General features: G+C 38.3%; 1 long non-coding RNA gene across 1 annotated transcript in view; it reads left to right on the plus strand.

Moving 5' to 3' along the window:
- LOC140616834 (uncharacterized) overlaps nt 1-10,007 on the plus strand; it is a 99,704-nt gene extending 89,697 nt beyond the window's left edge. The window contains exons 5-6 of the long non-coding RNA XR_012017167.1: nt 2,215-2,315; nt 9,946-10,007. This is a non-coding gene — a long non-coding RNA (uncharacterized lncRNA). The remainder of the gene's footprint in view (nt 1-2,214; nt 2,316-9,945) is intronic.
- The last annotated feature ends 7,264 nt before the right edge of the window (nt 10,008-17,271 follow it).

The raw sequence follows: 17,271 nt of genomic DNA on the forward strand, positions 1-17,271 counted from the left end.
TTCTTCCTTTTTTTTTTAGCACATTAAGCTATATTTCTGTAATTAGTCTTAACTACTTAAAATATCAAACATGTTATCTTACAATGAATTTTTAAAATTCAAGTCAGAAAAAGATGAAAAAGCAATAGTAATAGAGTCCCCCCAAAACAATACAAATGTTGAATAAGACTGAGAAGGAAAATCCAGTGGCTATTCATACTGAGCTTCAAAACAAGGCATGAAAAACACCATTCTGCTACAGTTTAGTGGAGCTTTTGTTGAGTTATAACCAATGGAACTCTGTTTTTGAGGTAGGGTAGGGAATAATTACCAATAGAATTTTTGTATGACACACCTGTAGAAGTCAAAATCAAGATGTACTTCAATTTATTCGGATAGGCATCTCTTTAATTATTATTCTTTCCAAAAGAAAATAACCCTACTTAACTCTTCTGGACACCTCAAGCCCTGATCTAGTTCAAACACATGTTTAAAGGGGAAATACACAGTGTGTATTGTTTCTGCATGAGTCTATAGTAAAAAAATATACATGCATGTTTTAAGAGAGCATTTGATTTAGAAAATCAAAATAAAACAAAACTTTTCCTGATCTGATTGTTGAAGAATCTTTTTAATGAAATTTAGCTTTGTTCCGTAACTAATGCAACAATTGCACATGATTAGGTGAACCCCAAAGAATTTTAACCTAATCTAATACCTGGTAAGAGAGGATATTGCTTTCAGACATTTGGTGTTACCAGCAACAGAAAGTATCTGCATATTATCCATATGGAGTGCTATGCTCAGTAATAGAATCAGTACATTATTATAAATAATAGTGATTCCATTCTTTGATGATTTGGGTTATTTGTTAAAGCAAAATCCCTGCTCTGATCATAGCCATCTTGAAGTCCTCTCCCATAAATTTCATGATTCTGCAGCTGCAGACAGTGTTTGAACACAGGATATAGGAAAGGCCTTCTCTGCTCACAGAGTTTATATTTGTTTCTCTCTCCTAGGGAAAGGATCAAGCTTTTAAGAAATTACTTCTTCTGTGATGAAGAGAGGAAAAGATCCCAGATAGGCTTTTTACTACCACATGTCATCAAGGAAACAACTAGTGTGGGAATTGGTGCACCGTGTTTCCCGGGCATTCCTTAAATCTGTTAGTGGCCAGAGAGCTTAGCTTGATATATACATAGATAGATGAGAGAGAGAGAGATACAACAGATTTTTAAATTATAGTCTTGGCTGTGACATGCTCTTATAACCCTTTCTAAGAAGCAGCCAGGTAATTCTTAGACACAGCTGTCCAGGAGAGTGCTAGGGCAGGCCTTGAGTAGGTTAGCACAGGGTATTTTATGCTGTAGTTGTAGCTATGATATCCACTATCCTCCAAGAGCTGCCTCCCAGAGATGGCACTTGGGATTTACTATCCCTCGGCTGGGGGATAAAAAGGTCCTTGAACTGTCTTTGCCAATTAAAGCCATTCGGAGAGAAACAGTGGGGCATTCTGAGGCTCACTGTTTTCTTTGTCCAGCTGGCTCTCATGTGTCACTCATAACAGCTTCCTAAGCTCTTATATGGGCCTCTTAAGCTAATGCAACTGGTCTTCCTTAGCCTTTCAATAGAAACTGCTTCTGCCCCATTTTAAATTATCTTCTTAGATGGGGCAGTATGGGGGAGCAAGCTTGGCATTTAATTGTCCGGAGACTTGACAAGCGCTGATCCTATTTTTATTACTTGAGCATTATCTTGGCTTTTCTACATTAAAGCCCAGTCCCATAGGCTTATTTCTAGTACCTTTGGTGACAGAAATGAAGAGAACCTATTAAATGCCATATATGTCTACTATAAATGTAGCAAAAAGAGCTAAGTCATGCAGGGGTGCTGATTTGCCTTCTTTATAGTTTTGAGTTAAAGAAGTAAATAAGCTAAGTCTCTTGTTTCCTTAACTGGTGCAGACTTGTACATACATCCAGTCCTCCTTTGCATCTGCTTCTGAATATTGGGAATGTTGGCCTGTCGTCTGCTTTGTTTTGTTTTATTATGTTTCCACATAATTGTGCATCACTTAATTCTTTTAACAGTATTTGCCAGGATTGCAATGCTAAAAATATACATTATGCCATGCAGAATCTAGTGGCAAAAGAAGAGGGAAATGAAATTTTAAAAATCAAGAGAAAGAACTATTTTGGCAAAAATTTTATATGATTTCCTTTCTCCATTATGCAGATCCTTTACCCAAGGAATTTCCATCACGTTGTGCAAACAGAGCAATGCATGAGCAGGTGGCCAATGGATGGCCCAGCTGGGCCAGAAACTCAACACCTGGGGTAAGGATTTTCTAATGCAATGCAGCTCCAGGCAAACTAAAATTTATTTAATCCTTACAGCTTTTGCCTAGTAACTTGAAATTATGCATTATAGCGTAGTTATTTAATTTACTATTCTGTGTCAATGGTTTTCTTCCTGAGGGACAATTTTCCAGTGGTTGATGTGGCTAGGGGAATATCTGGAGTCAAAAGAACAAATAAACTCTTCCTCATTGAGAGCTTTTTGTACAAACAAATAGCTTGATATTTTCACTCTTTCAAGTTATGTCTCCACCATGCAAATGCCTTGGACGACCATGAGCACAGGAGGGGGAAAAATGTACTATCTGAGGGCTCTCCAGTCAGATCCACAGCATACGAGGGACACTTGAAATCTTAGAAATACCTTTAAGGAAGTAGAACATCGTGAGATATTATAACTTAAACACTGTTTTAGGTACCATGCCTTGGTGTCTTCCTAGGGCAGAGTAATTAGAGCTTTCAAGCTTTAAAAGGATGTAATATCCATTTAAATATGCTCTTTCCCTTGTCAGTCAACAACAATATTTCTCAAGGTTTCTTCCTGAGAATATTAGTTCTGAGGGATATCCAAAGCTGTTCTTAAATGGGCAAGGTGGGAACAGGGAGTTGCTTGGTCAAATAGATTCAGAAAGCAAAAGTTTAAAGATAAATGATTATTGCAGGAGCCTTTAATATGCTAAGAACACTGTGAAACTTTGAAAAAGAAGTATGGATACAGCATTGCCCAAAGAGCGGTTTTTAGGAGATAAGCATTTCTCAAGACAAACAGTCCAAGGCATATAATTTGGGGAGAAACATGCAAGATTATAATTCAGTTACCATTCCCAGTTTATGCTCTAAATAAGAAACAAAGTGACAAAGTAACAAAGGTTACTAGTAGTGGTAACCTTTGCTCTTAGGAATAGTGTTTGGTTCTTGCTTGCTGCTGTGCTATGAGGTGATAATGCATTTAGGTCATTGAAGACTAAATTCTAATTGGGTGAATGAATCTTAGGTATTTATTAACATAAACTTAGACATGGGGGCGATGTGTTAGTGATGGTAGTGGCTAATGTGGTGTTTTCTTTCCAAACAAGTCAGAATGAAAACAACAACAAGAAACACTAGAAAAAATAGGCTCAAAGAAAAGCAGTGAAATATTTGTATATGTCTTTTGAGAATCTGAGAATTCACACAAATAATGAAATAGTTTCCGTATTTATAAACTTCTGGAAGGCAAATAATGCACTTATTCATGTTTGTACATCCCATGGTACTTGCCCTGGTCTTTCGTATTTACCAGATTATTGATGATGCTTTTAACAGAATTAAAGCAACTCATCAGAAATTCAGTCATCATACATCATGCTATTGGAGGGTCCTGCTTCAGCTACAAAAATACAAAATCAAAACTTTTCACTAAAAATATTTTTAGTTTCAAGTTTCAGAAATAAAAATATTCTGAAGTGTTTTCTTTTAAAATTTGAAATTTACTAAACTAATTTTAATGAGGGATTAAGACTAGCTTTTGCTTTTTTTAATAAATATTTTTGTCTCATCACAATGAATAATAATTCTAAAAATTCTGGTTATTCTAAGCAGGCATAATGTTATCTCGTTCCTTTTTGTAAAGTCATGGTTGCCCAGCTGAATATACATGTATAATGATTGACATGATGCCTTCAGTTATGTCTTTCATTAATGCTTTGTCAGGGGCTCTTTCCAGATGGCCCTTAAAGTTAATAAGTTGCTTGTGTTCTTCTAGCTTTTCCATAACAAAACTGATGCAATTGCCTTGGTAACTGCAAGTACAATGCATCTGCCTGTTTACCCCCTGATTCTTGGGATTGTATTCATAGCAGGACTTGTGCTTTTATGTGTGTGTGTGTGTGTGTGTGTGTGTTCATGTTTTTCTTTAGTCTCATTAAATGAAAGCATTGGTTTTTCATCAATTATAGAGTAATTTTATTATAGTGTATGGTGATACCATTCATCAAGGGTATAAAGTAATTTGTATATTCAAAAATAGCCTTAGATCTCATGATGGAATACAAAATCAAAGGGACACACAACACAAAAAATAACTGCCATTATTGTAGTATTAAAGACGGTTTTAAAACGTGTAAATCAGTAAAATAATTTTAAAGCTTAATTTGAAAACCAGGTACCATTGACAGAAACTGAGAAGGATAAACCTTAAGGATAATTGGAAAAGTACTTACTGAGGCAGGACTGTCATTTTAGTACCAAGAAGCTCCTTAAGAAAATGAAAGGAAATCGAAAGATGAAAGAAAAATGAGTGTAGTTATTATAGTATTTATTTAGAATGCAAAGTTATATGAAGCTTATTATTTTATTCTACTGTGTTTAGGTTTTATGGCCACTTATTTCTTCACGTGTAGTTCTAAGGACTCATTTTTTAAAGTTATTGCTTCTCAACATGTTCTACTTAAAGCCCATATAACAGAAGAGCTTGGAAAACTCCTCTTTTACTTTTTTTTTGGGTCCCTGGATAGTTTAATACAATGAAAAAAATCATTTCAAGCATCACATAGTTGTGTATTATTTTTTCCTGGCTGATTCTTTTCAAGAAAGCCTCTTTAACAGGCTGGCTACCTTTCCTTCTCATGAAAGATAACACTGCACTTACAATGTTGTGCTGAATGTGGCTCCCCACAAGAAGGATGGCAGAAATTCTTTTACATTTCATTTTGCCAAGACCTAAGGGAGGGATCGATGCCCTACTCTTCCATTTTTGAATCATATAAATTGCCAGTGATTGTTTTCTTGAATTAGTACATATGAGTTCCAATTTAGGAAAAAAAAAATCATTTCGAAGGATGAAAATGGCTCCTTTTCATGATAAAAGGAATTCAAGAAACACCAACCCAGAAACTCTTTCCTCTAATTCCCCTCCAGGAAAGCCAGCTCTTGCTGACAACCCCAGCTAATGACTATGCCTTACATTTGTATAGTACTTGGCAGTTTTTGAAGTGTGTTCTTGCCTTTATTTCATGAGAATTCATGATAAGTGTGCACAGTAGACCAGGATGAAGAGAAATCAAGGCCCTGAGAGCTGCAGGTGACTTGTAGAAGACAGGACCTGGATTGTCACCTTGGTTTACACTCTCAGGGGTGTGTGTATGTGTGTGTGTGTGTGTGTGTGTGTATTTCACGGGCAAAATGGTTGTATTTCAGGGTAGATATGATATGATCCAGCAGCTTAGAATGATTATAACAGTGAAAACTTGTATAAGACTTTTCACTTAACTGAATTATTTCATGTTCTTTAACTTATTTACTTTCTAGGGTAATTTTAGCTCTCACTATTTTTATCACCTGCACCCCCATTTTATAGATGAGGAAACCAAGGCTCAGAGATCTCATGTGACCTTGGTCTAGGTTCTGGGAGACTCAGGACTGAATCCCTGCCCTTATACCCTGGGCTTGCTTAGTTTCCATGACTTATGCTGCCCAAATAGCTCTTCAATCTAGAAATTGTTTATTTTCAAATTGAATGATTTTTGTTTTCCTCATTGGAGAAAAGAATTCTTCTAAATTGTCCTTTTGTGTCATTTAGTTTACATTCCCCTGAGCCAGGATCTCTGAGTACAGAGAGAAGTGGCTCAGAAAACAGCAAGACTAATACACATTTAGATAACTGAGCTTTTCTTCCACTTTCCTTAAGGTATTTGTCCTTCTAAGTAGCAGTGGGTCAAAGTCTGGAAGCAAAGAATAATATTATAAACTTGATTTGTTTTAGATTTGTTTTTCTGTTTCACAACAGCATGTTGTATTTTTATTTAAATTACATCTTTTGGGCAGCCCAGGTGGCTCAGCAGTTTAGTGCGGCCTCAGCCCAGGGCCTGATCCTGGAGACCTGGGATCGAGTCCCACGTCGGGCTCCCTGCATGGAGCCTGCTTCTCTCTCTGCCTGTGTCTCTGCCTCTCTATCTGTGTCTCTAATGAATAAATTAAAAAAATCTTTTAAAAATTACATCCGTTAAAATTATTGTCCTTTTTAAAAATTTGAAACTTAGTATTCATTCCAACAATCAGAGTTGGCTCATGTGAAATGAGCAACTTAGATTTGATTTGGACACCTCATACAATGTAGACATGGTTGTTATTCCTATTTAAAAATGTGGCACCTATGCATCAAGGTCCCAGGGAAGAGACCTGGGAATAGAAACTACATCTCTTTACTCTAAGACTCACATCTTTTGCCTCCACATTCCATTGCTTCCCTAGAATCAGCTCAAGGCTGGAATATTCCCCCAGAATTTTTTGTTAATGACTTTTACTGAAATAAATGAAAGTTTTACACAGCCTCAAAGGTCCAAAAATGAGGGCCTGTCAGAACATTACATTCCTGTGGAAAAAGTTTTAGAAAGCTGGAGCACATTTTATTTGGATCTTTGCAATCACATGACAATTTACTATGAGTCTTTTCACAGTAAAATAATTCTTTTTTTATATATAAATTTATTTTTTATTGGTGTTCAATTTGCCAACATATAGAATAAAGTGCCCCCCATCAAGTGCCCCCCTCAGTGCCCATCACCCAGTCACCCCCACCTCCTGCCCACCTCCCCTTCCACCACCCCTAGTTCGTTTCCCAGATTTAGGAGTCTCTCATGTTCTGTCTCCCTTTCTGATATTTCCCACTCATCTTTTCTCCTTTCCCCTTTATTCCCTTTCATTATTTTTTATATTCCCCAAATGAATGAGACCATACAATGTTTGTCCTTCTCGGATTGACTTACTTCACTCAGCATAATACCCTCCAGTTCCATCCACGTCAAAGCAAATGGTGGGTATTTGTCATTTCTAATGGCTGAGGAAAATTCCATTGTATACATAAACCACATCTTCTTTATCCATTCATCTTTCGATGGACACCGAGGCTCCTTCCACAGTTTGGCTATTGTGGCCATTGCTGCTAGAAACATCGGGGTGCAGGTGTCCCGGCGTTTCATTGCATCTGTATTTTTGGGGTAAATCCCCAGCAGTGCAATGGCTGGGTCATAGGGCAGGTCTATTTTTAACTCTTTGAGGAACCTCCACACAGTTTTCCAGAGTGGCTGCACCAGTTCACATTCCCACCAACAGTGCAAGAGGGTTTCCCTTTCTCCACATCCTCTCCAACATTTGTTGTTTCCTGTCTTGTTAATTTTCCCCATTCTCACTGGTGTGAGGTGGTTTCTCATTGTGGTTTTGATTTGTATTTCCCTGATGGCAGGTGATGCAGAGCATTTTCTCATGTGCATGTTGGCCATGTCTAGGTCTTCCTCTGTGAGATTTCTCTTCATGTCTTTTGCCCATTTCATGATTTGATTGTTTGTTTCTTCACTGTTGAGTTTAATAAGTTCTTTATAGATCTTGGAAACTAGCCCTTTACCTGATATGTCATTTGCAAATATCTTCTCCCATTCTGTAGGTTGTGTTTTAGTTTTGTTGACTGTATCCTTTGCTGTGCAAAAGCTTCTTATCTTGATGAAGTCCCAATAGTTCATTTTTGCTTTTGTTTCTCTTGCCTTCATCGATGTATCTTGCAAGTTACTGTGGCCAAGTTCATAAAGGGTGTAGCCTGTGTTCTCCTCTAGGATTTTGATGGAATCTTGTCTCACATTTAGATATTTTATCCATTTTGAGTTTATCTTTGTGTATGGTGCAAGAGAGTGGTCTAGTTTCATTCTTCTGCATGTGGATGTCCAATTTTTCCAGCACCATTTATTGAAGAGACTGTCTTTCTTCCAGTGGATAGTCTTTCCTCCTTTGTTGAATATTAATTGAGATAAAGGATCTATACCCTAAAAACTACAGAACACTTCTGAAGGAAATTGAGGAAGACACAAAGAGATGGAAAAATATTCCATGCTCATGGATTGGAAGAATTAATATTGTGAAAATGTCAATGTTACCCAGGCCAATTTACACGTTTAATGCAATCCCTATCAAAATATCATGGACCTTCTTCAGAGAGTTGGAACAAATTATTTTAAGATTTGTGTGGAATCAGAAAAGACCCCGAATAGCCAGGGGAATATTAAAAAAGAAAACCATAGCTGGGGGCATCACAATGCCAGATTTCAGGTTGTACTACAAAGCTGTGGTCATCAAGACAGTGAGGTGCTGGCACAAAAACAGACACATAGATCCATGGAACAGAATAGAGAACCCAGAAGTGGACCCTCAACTTTATGATCAGTAAAAGAATTCTTGAATGCTGTGTGAATACTGACTCCTTCAACAAACATTTGTGTTCTTCGATGAACCTAGAAGGAAATCAGCCAAGGTTCTGTACAGTATAGTTCCAATATGAGAGATTCATAAAGAATAGCTTTCATATTGAAATTGTTGACTTATATTAATTACCACTGGCTTTCTTTAGAAATTAAGCACGCTTAAATTGCCACTTCTTAACATAAAGAGGGGCTGGCACTGTTGCTTCTCTTCCCCCCCCCCTTTTTTATTAATTTGAAACTTAGTATCCAAGATCAGTTCAAATTGATCTCTTGAACATCAGCTGTGAATTCCTAAATTTTTCTCTCAGCCCTAGCATCCTTGATTTTTATAGAATGAAATATTTTTCACTGTTGAATTCTCTTCTTTTTGAAGTTCTCTCTTTCTTTGCTTCTATGGTAGTTTTCTGCAGCCTCCGTATCTGGTGGCTACTTTTATTTTACTCACTCTAAATTTAGGGGCATCAGAGATAATCCGTAATTACCCATTGTTTGCATACATAAAAAGCCTTAGCATCCAGGATTCTCAGTAATACAGCCACTTTCTATGGCTGTTTTTTCACTGCTCTCCTATACTATATAAACCTAGCCCTCCAGCCAAACTAAATGCTTGGCAGTAAATGGGAAACAAAGATCTACCAAAATTCAGCTGGAGGGAATGTTACAAAGGAAATCACCTAAGGGTTTCCTTAAAATGAGAACTCTTATTCATTTGAAATGTGTTTCCATTTGAATTCCATATGAATTCCATTTGAATTATTTTTTGCTCATAATCAGATTTCTCTCTAAACCTGAATTATCTGTAGTGAGAATGAGAGTGCTTGCTGTATGTTCATATAGAAACTGTTCCACAAATGACCTTAAAAGCAGTATTCATAATAACCAAAATGTGGAAATAATCCAAATGTCCATCAACTGATGTATTTGTGATGTATCCATACAATGGTACATGATTCATCAATAAAAAGAAATAGATTATTAGTATATATACATGCTACAACATGGGTGAACACTGGGAATTTGATGCTAAGTGAAAGAAGCCTCACAAATGACAACACATTAGAAGATTTTATTTATAGGAAACATCTAGAATAGGCAAATCTACAGAGACAAAGAGTAGATTAGTGACTGCCTAGTGCCGTGGGGGATAGAGAATTGATGTGTGAAGTCAAGGAAATGTGGAGTTTAGCAGGTAGATGAAAATATTCTAAAAGTGACTATGCTGAGAGTTGCACAATGCCACTAATACACTGAAAACCATCAAATTGTACACTTTAAGTTTGAATATATGAGAATTATAACTCAGTAAAGCTGTTTTAAAGAAAAGAAAGAAAAAGTCAACAAGATGACTGAATAAGAGGTCTTCTGCTTGTATTCCTCTTCAGCAACAATAATTTGGCAGCTATCAATGGACAAAAGTGGCTTTGTGGGGGCTTTTGGATTCAGGTAGGTGATTGTGAGAGACTCTTGCATAGTCCAAGGCTGAAGAGAGCCATTTTGAGAAGGCAGGACTGCATCCAGTCCTGAGTCACTGACTGTGGTCCCAGCCACAAAAATGGAAATAACTCCATATCCCAGAGGACTCTAACACAGCCTCGTTTGGCTTGATCCTGTCACCAGTACCATACACTGAGGGACCCAAAAGGAGTCATACCCTCCCAGGTAATAGGCTTACAAACCTTAGTCCTAGCTGTGGACTCTAGAGTGTCCTGTGAATCTGCTCCAGACCTTCTTGGCTACCGTCTGGGAGATCCTTGAGATAAGCCCACCAGACTTAGCCTGACTGTAGATCCTAAAAGAGCCCAGTAACTTGGCTTCAGACCCTCACAGCCACAGTGTATCAACAACCCTGCTGCCATAGGCACTCAGCAAGACATGTTTCTCTGTACTCTCAGAGATCCTAAAGGGGCCCCATACTCTAGGCCCCTTATAGCTGTAGTTTGTGGGTGGACTTGCTGGCAGGAACCAGGCAAGAGAAACTCTGGGTCTCCTCATGACTCCAGGCCCGTCTCAGCTGCAGTCTGTAAGCAAGTCTGCCGGCATAGACCCAGAAATAGACATGTCAATCTACTCCCTCACCAATCCTGGAAGAGCCCCACACTCAGGTCCAACGCCCTCCCAGCTATAGTCTGCAAGAAGTCTTGTGAGTCCAGGGATCCAGAGGAGATACTCCCGTCTACACACCCACAGATTCTGAAATGGCCTTATACTAGCTCTACCTCTTCCCAGCTGCAGTCCACAAACTGTCCTGCTGGCACAGGATCTGTCAGGAGACACTCCTGTCTGTATCTCAGGAGATCCTGAAACAGCCATATACTTGGCTCCAGTCATGGTAAGGGATCAATGCAACCTATCCAGACACTTAGTAGGAGACGCACTCACTCATTCATGGCTCCTGAGCAATATCTGCAAACGTAATCTTGGCTGTGAACCCTGAAATAGTAGTAGGACTCAGTTCTAGTACCTCTAAGCCATAGTCCAGGGCTAGTTCTTTTCATCCAGGGACCTACCCAGTGACCCAGCAGGAATTTTCCAGGGACCTGGTGGGAACCACATCTCCTACACACCTGGTATCAAGTCCACTGTCTAAGGACTAATTGTAGACCCTGAAGTAGACTTTTGTCTTAGCACAACCCTACTGATTTTCTAAATTAGAGGCAGTGCCATCTACCCAGGGACTAGACAGGATCCAGCAAAAGCAATTGCAGGAAGGAAGTTTATAGTGATAAATTTCTACATTAAGAAGAAAGAAAAGTGTCAAATAAACAACCTAACTTGACATCCCCATGATTATTGCAGCATTGTTTATATAGCCAAGGCATGGAAACAACCCAAATGTCCATTAACATGTACAATGGAATATTATTCAGCTATAAATGGAAGAAAAGCCTCCCATTCAAGACAATATGAATGAATCTGGAGGGCATTATGCTAAGTGAAATAAATCAGACAGAGAAATCGAAATACTGTATGATCTCACTTATATATGGAATCTAAAAAGTCAACCCATAGAAACAGTAGAATGGTGGTTAGTTACCAGAAGCTCGGTGTGGAGAAAGTGGAGAGACACTGGTCAAGAGGTACAAACTTGTCCAGTTAAGGTACAGCATGGTGATTATAGCTAACAAAACTATAGCATATATTTGAAATTTTCTGAGTAGAGCTTAAATGTTCCCAACATACACACATACACACATATGCACAATTTGAAAGAAAGAAAGCAAATGAAAGAAGCAGGAGCCATTTGAAACTGCCATTTTAGAGAGATAAGTAAGCTTCCCATTCAGTTAATTTTTTCGGGAGTTACTTAAATGTAAAACCAAGAGGGAATACTGAAAAGACATACAAGAAATTTCAGATAGTTTTTATGCAATTTCTTAACATGAATGACCTATTTATTCTGACAACACAGATCACCCCTGAGATGGCATCAAACAATATTAAAACTTCCTAATGCATGTATTTTGACTGCATAATAAATAATTTAGGGAAACCGGAAGCCAAATATTAACTTAGGCCCCATTTATAAAGGAATATCATGTTAATTATCTGAACCAGATTGACAGGCGTATTCAGAAAATAAAATAATTAGTAAAATAAAATTTCCTCTGAATTCACTAGGCAAATGTCATATGTAACAAAGTCTACAGGTTGTTTTTCTTTATTACATCAACAGATATAATATCTAAATCCCGAAGTCATATGTGTTGAAAGAATAAAATTAAAATGGTTGAATTGGCTGTACAAGTAGATAACACTTCATTACATATTCTATCCAATTAGCCAAGGGTCCACTTTAAGTCTGAAGTTAGAGAAAAGAGTGCTTGAATCCTTTTTGAAAATAATGTGATATAATGACTCAGAATTTCTATTGAGGATGTGCAATTGGCACTGGATAGAACCAAGAAATTCTGGTTGCTGTGGTCTGTATGTTTGGTGTCCCTCCCCACCCTCAAACCTGCCCCCACCAATTCATATGTTGAAATCCTAATGCCCAATATGATAGTGTGTAGTAAATGGACCTTTGGGAAATGATTAGGTCATCTAATTAGGCAGAGACTTCATGAATGGGATAAGTGCTCTTATAAAAGAGATCCAAGATTGCTTCCTGCCCCTTCTGCCGCCGTGTGAGAAGTCTGCCATTCAAACAAAGGCCTTTACCAAACCATGCCAGCTCCCTGATTTCAGACTTTCAACCTTTAGAACTATGAGAAATAAGATTTCTATTTATAAGCCACCGAGACAGTGCCATTTGTTACAGCAGCTTGGACAGACGAAGACACTCGTTAAATGAGATGAGCAAAGTAAACATTGTTCTAGGATAAAGCCGTATTATTTCCCTCTAGAAACTTGTACTTCCTTATCAAATGATATAAATACGTAAGGATCAATAATCCTCTGCTTTTACTCTAGATCAACAGTTATCAGATTTTAGTGCCATAAGTATTATTGTATACATTACAATGCCTAGCCATGGCCCTTCAGTGACATAGCGGGTCTGGGGGAGGGACCCAGGGACCAGAACTGACAATAAACACCATAGGTGATACTGATAGAAGTGGTGTTTAGGCTACATTTTGAGAAATGCTCGTATGTGGATTTTCCTGATCACTTGATGCTTGATATCAGATTAAATGTATCAGTGGTAACAGCTCACAAAGAAAAATGGGAAAAGACTTCCCTGGGACAGTTGGAGCTAAGATCACAGTAGGTGGCTCACTTTCCATGATGTGAATAATTGTGGTTAATTGCTGAGATAAGGAGGCTGGAGGTTGTTGCATGGTACTGAGAAATGCTGCAATGACAAGACAAATTTTTCTTTCCCATAAAAATTCTATTCTGATTGTCCACTTTGAGTTAGGTAAGAAACACTGAGGCCCTAGCTCCAGCAGATCCAAATGTCCATCACAATATGAACAAAGATTCCCAGTGTTTTGTAATCAGGCCCCACATTCCTCTCTCTACATTTCTCTTAGGAGCCTCTAAAAGATCACATCTCTGAAAATGGGATACTGGGACCGGGAACAACTTTATCACATATTTAAAAGAGGAACGTTTACTAGAACTAAATCATGTTCAAAGGGTGTAAATTTTCCTAGTAAACATTGGTTTTTCAGATGAAATTTTCGCTTTGGTTATCGGTAGTGACACTTCTCTCCCATGTGTTAAATAAACGTATTTGCCTCATCTGTTTGCTGGCTCTATCCTAAAGACGAGAAATTTAGCAAAAGCAAATAAAGCTTCACCACATTTTCTTTCAGTAATTAAGGACTTGTTTACCAAGTTAGATCAACTTTTTAGCTCTCTGTCTAAAATTTTTGACACATTAATTTAAAATAAAAAGCAACTGCTTTTTTTGTAAAAATGTTGACATTTAGGGAGAATTTAAGAAATGCCAGTAGCTGAAATCAAGAACTTTGGTGATCCACTGAGCAGCAGCAATCCTAATGTACGGGATCCCCCTTAGTTACTATGCCTTGGTTGATTCTTACTTTTGTTTGGTTTTGGTTGGATCTCAAAAACATCTTTTAATTGAAAAAGATTATTATTTTCTTTTGTCTGGCAGACTAAATTACACATAAAATTAGACATTATCACTTTTTAAAAATACCATATTTTGAGAAATAAATTTTAAATAATCTGACAAAAAATATCTGTTTAAAGCATCTATTTTTCTATGACTTTGCCATGCAGGCTGAATGAGTTCTCCCATTCAGAAAAAGAAAAATTGGATTATATTTTGTGTAGCTTCCTTCGGGTTCAAGTTTACCGAAGTGCATTTCTAGGCAATGCAATGGAAATACAGTATCTCATTTATTGGTGTTCACCCTAGTTTTTTTACTTGACTTTCCAGAAGCCACACAGAACTATCTGGAGGATATATTCATATTGTATGGTAGGGGAGCATTAATTTTTTTCAATCCCCAAATTACACTCATAATTAGCACTAAGAGAGTAGATCAGGGGTTCATGGGTGGCTCAGTTGGCTGAGTGGCTGACTCTTGATTTCAGCTCAGGTCATGATCTGGGGGTCCTAGCATCAAACCCTGCATCAGGTTCCAGGCTCAGTGGGGAGTCTACCTGAGGATTCTCTCTTTTTCCTTGCTATCTTTCTCTTTCTCAAATTAATGAATAAATCTTTTTTTTTTTTTAAAGAATAGATCACGGGGATCCCTGGGTGGTGGCTCAGCGGTTTAGTGCCTGCCTTTGGCCCAGGGCAAGATCCTGGAGTCCCGGGATCTAGTCCCATGTCAGGATCCCGGCATGGAGCCTGCTTCTCCCTCCTCCTGTGTCTCTGCCTCTCTCTCTGTCTATGTCTATAATAAATAAATAAATAAATAAATAAATAAATCTTTAAAAAAAATAAAGAAAGAATAGATCACCTATACCTCATACCCTCCCCCAACATAGGTGGGTCTGCAGGATCAGATTGAGGTCAGTACAGCAATAATGGGAGGCGGTTGGGGTGCCCACTCTGTGCGGCGTCAGTGGTCAAGCTTTAGTTGCCTTTAACACTTCTCTCCCCAGCTGAAAACTGAGGAATATAATGCTGGAGAAGGTTCTGACGCTGTCTAGTTATCAGCAGCAGAGAGGAAGACACAGCTCACAGAAAGACCTCACACAGAAGCTGGCACAGAGTAGGTGCTGAGGAAATGTTTGTCCTGAATCCCTCCTGTTTCACTCCTTTGAAGGCTCCTGATGTCTTCATCAGCTCAGTGAGGTCACTGCCCTGAACCCAGGCAGCAGAATGCTTGCCCCACTAGGGCCTTGCTTCTGCACATATGGGGCAGTTCTGTGCCAGGAGTGCATGGAGGTGAGTCGGGAGTGGAGGGAAATAGTCCCAAGCCAGCATCACTCCAAAGCTCACACAAATATTTATGCTCAGCTATCCCATGATCTGAAGGAAAAGCATAGAAACAATGCTCTCCCAGCTGAGAGCAGCCTGATTTAACCAGGATTCATTCATCCATAGATAAAGGGTCCCTGTGATGATGGGCACATCTGTGGTTTTAGGCTCAGGCTGATTGCTGTCTGAATCCCAGCTCTGCCCTCATTAGCTATATGGCTTGGATTAGATGTTCCACTTCCATGGGACTCAGTGGCCAGATCTGTTGAATGGGTACATGAATCACTACCCTCCAGGTTCCTTTAAGAGTGTAAAAAAAGAAAAAAAAAGAAAAAGAAAAAAAAAGAAAAAAGAAAAACAACAACAAAAAAAAAGAGTGTTGAAAAAGCACACAGGCAGTATGCTTAGCAGATTGTCTGGAACATGGGACAGTGCAATAAATGTTACCTCCACTCATTCCTTTCCCACTCTCCAGCCAGATACTCATTTGGAATTTCTACCAGAAGCTTCGCTAGCTGATTTCCCCTCAAAAAGGGGAGGTTATTACAATGAGGATGTTGCCCCTGAAGAGAAATGGATGAGTCTTCCACTTCTTGTACCTGTGCTAACAATAAAAATAAACAACTAATGATTAATGATTAGGTTGCAGGCAGTTTCTTTTTGTCTACTTTATTTGAGCTTGATTTGCTCTATTTTGTTCACTTTCTTGAGATGAAAATTAAAAGTACCAAATCTCAATCTTTCTTCTTTTCTAACATGTGTATTGAGAGCTAAAATTCTCTCTAAGCACTTCCTTTGCTACAACTGAACAATTTTAGTGTCATATCTTCATTTCACTTACTTCACAAGATTTCCTGACTCCTAATGTGATTCTTATTTGAGCCAAAAGTGAAAGTTATATGTGTATTCTTAATTTCCAACAGGTTGGAGATTTCCAGTTATGATTCTGTGAATGATATCTATTTTAATTCCATTCTGGTCAGAATAAATACTAGAAATGATGCCAATTTTTAAAAATTTGTTGATGCTTGCATTATGGCCTGGCATGTGGACAGCTTTGATAAGCATTCTATTGTGTACTTGAAAAGAGTAATTTCTTCCATTGTTGGTTATAGTGTTCTATAATGTCAGTTTGGCAAATTCATTAATGCGTTTTTCTGATTATTTATATTCTTCCTGGTTGTGTGTGTAAGGTTGTTTTGTCAGCTTTTGAGAGAAGTGTGCTAAAGTCTCATTTTGGGGACACCTGGGTGGCTCAGTGGTTGGGCGCCTGCCTTTGGCTCAGGGCGTGATCCCAGATTCCCATGTTCGGGTCCCGCATTGGGCTCCTTGCATGGAGCCTGCTTCTCCCTCTGCCTGTGTCTCTGCCCCTCTATCTCTGTGTCTCTCATGAATGAATAAATAAAATCTTAAAAAAAAAATAAAATCTCATTTTGGTATGCAGTGTCTATTTTGCCTTCCAGTTTTATCAGTGTTTCTTTTATGTATTTTGAAGCTGTATTACTGGTTCATACAGATTACAGTTGTGTTACCAGGTAGACTGATTCTTTTATCACAGTTAAATGTTCTTTTTTTATCTTTCATAGCACATCTTGCTTTAAAATCTACTCTGTAGGGTCCCTGAGTGGCTTGGTGGGTTAAGTGTCTGCCTTTGGCTCAGGTCATGTTCCTGGGTCATGGGATCATGCCCCACAGTAGGCTGGGAGCTTGCTTTTCCCTCTCCTGCTGCTCCCCCTACTTCTACTCTCTTTCTCTGTCAAACAAATGAATAAATCTTGTAAAAAATGAAAATAAAATCTACTTTGCCTGACTTTAGTATAACTATGTTACCTTTCTTTTGATTTGTCTTTATGCATTTTTTTCT

Source organism: Canis lupus, chromosome 25, assembly GCF_048164855.1.
Source record: "Canis lupus baileyi chromosome 25, mCanLup2.hap1, whole genome shotgun sequence".
NCBI lineage: Eukaryota > Metazoa > Chordata > Mammalia > Carnivora > Canidae > Canis > Canis lupus.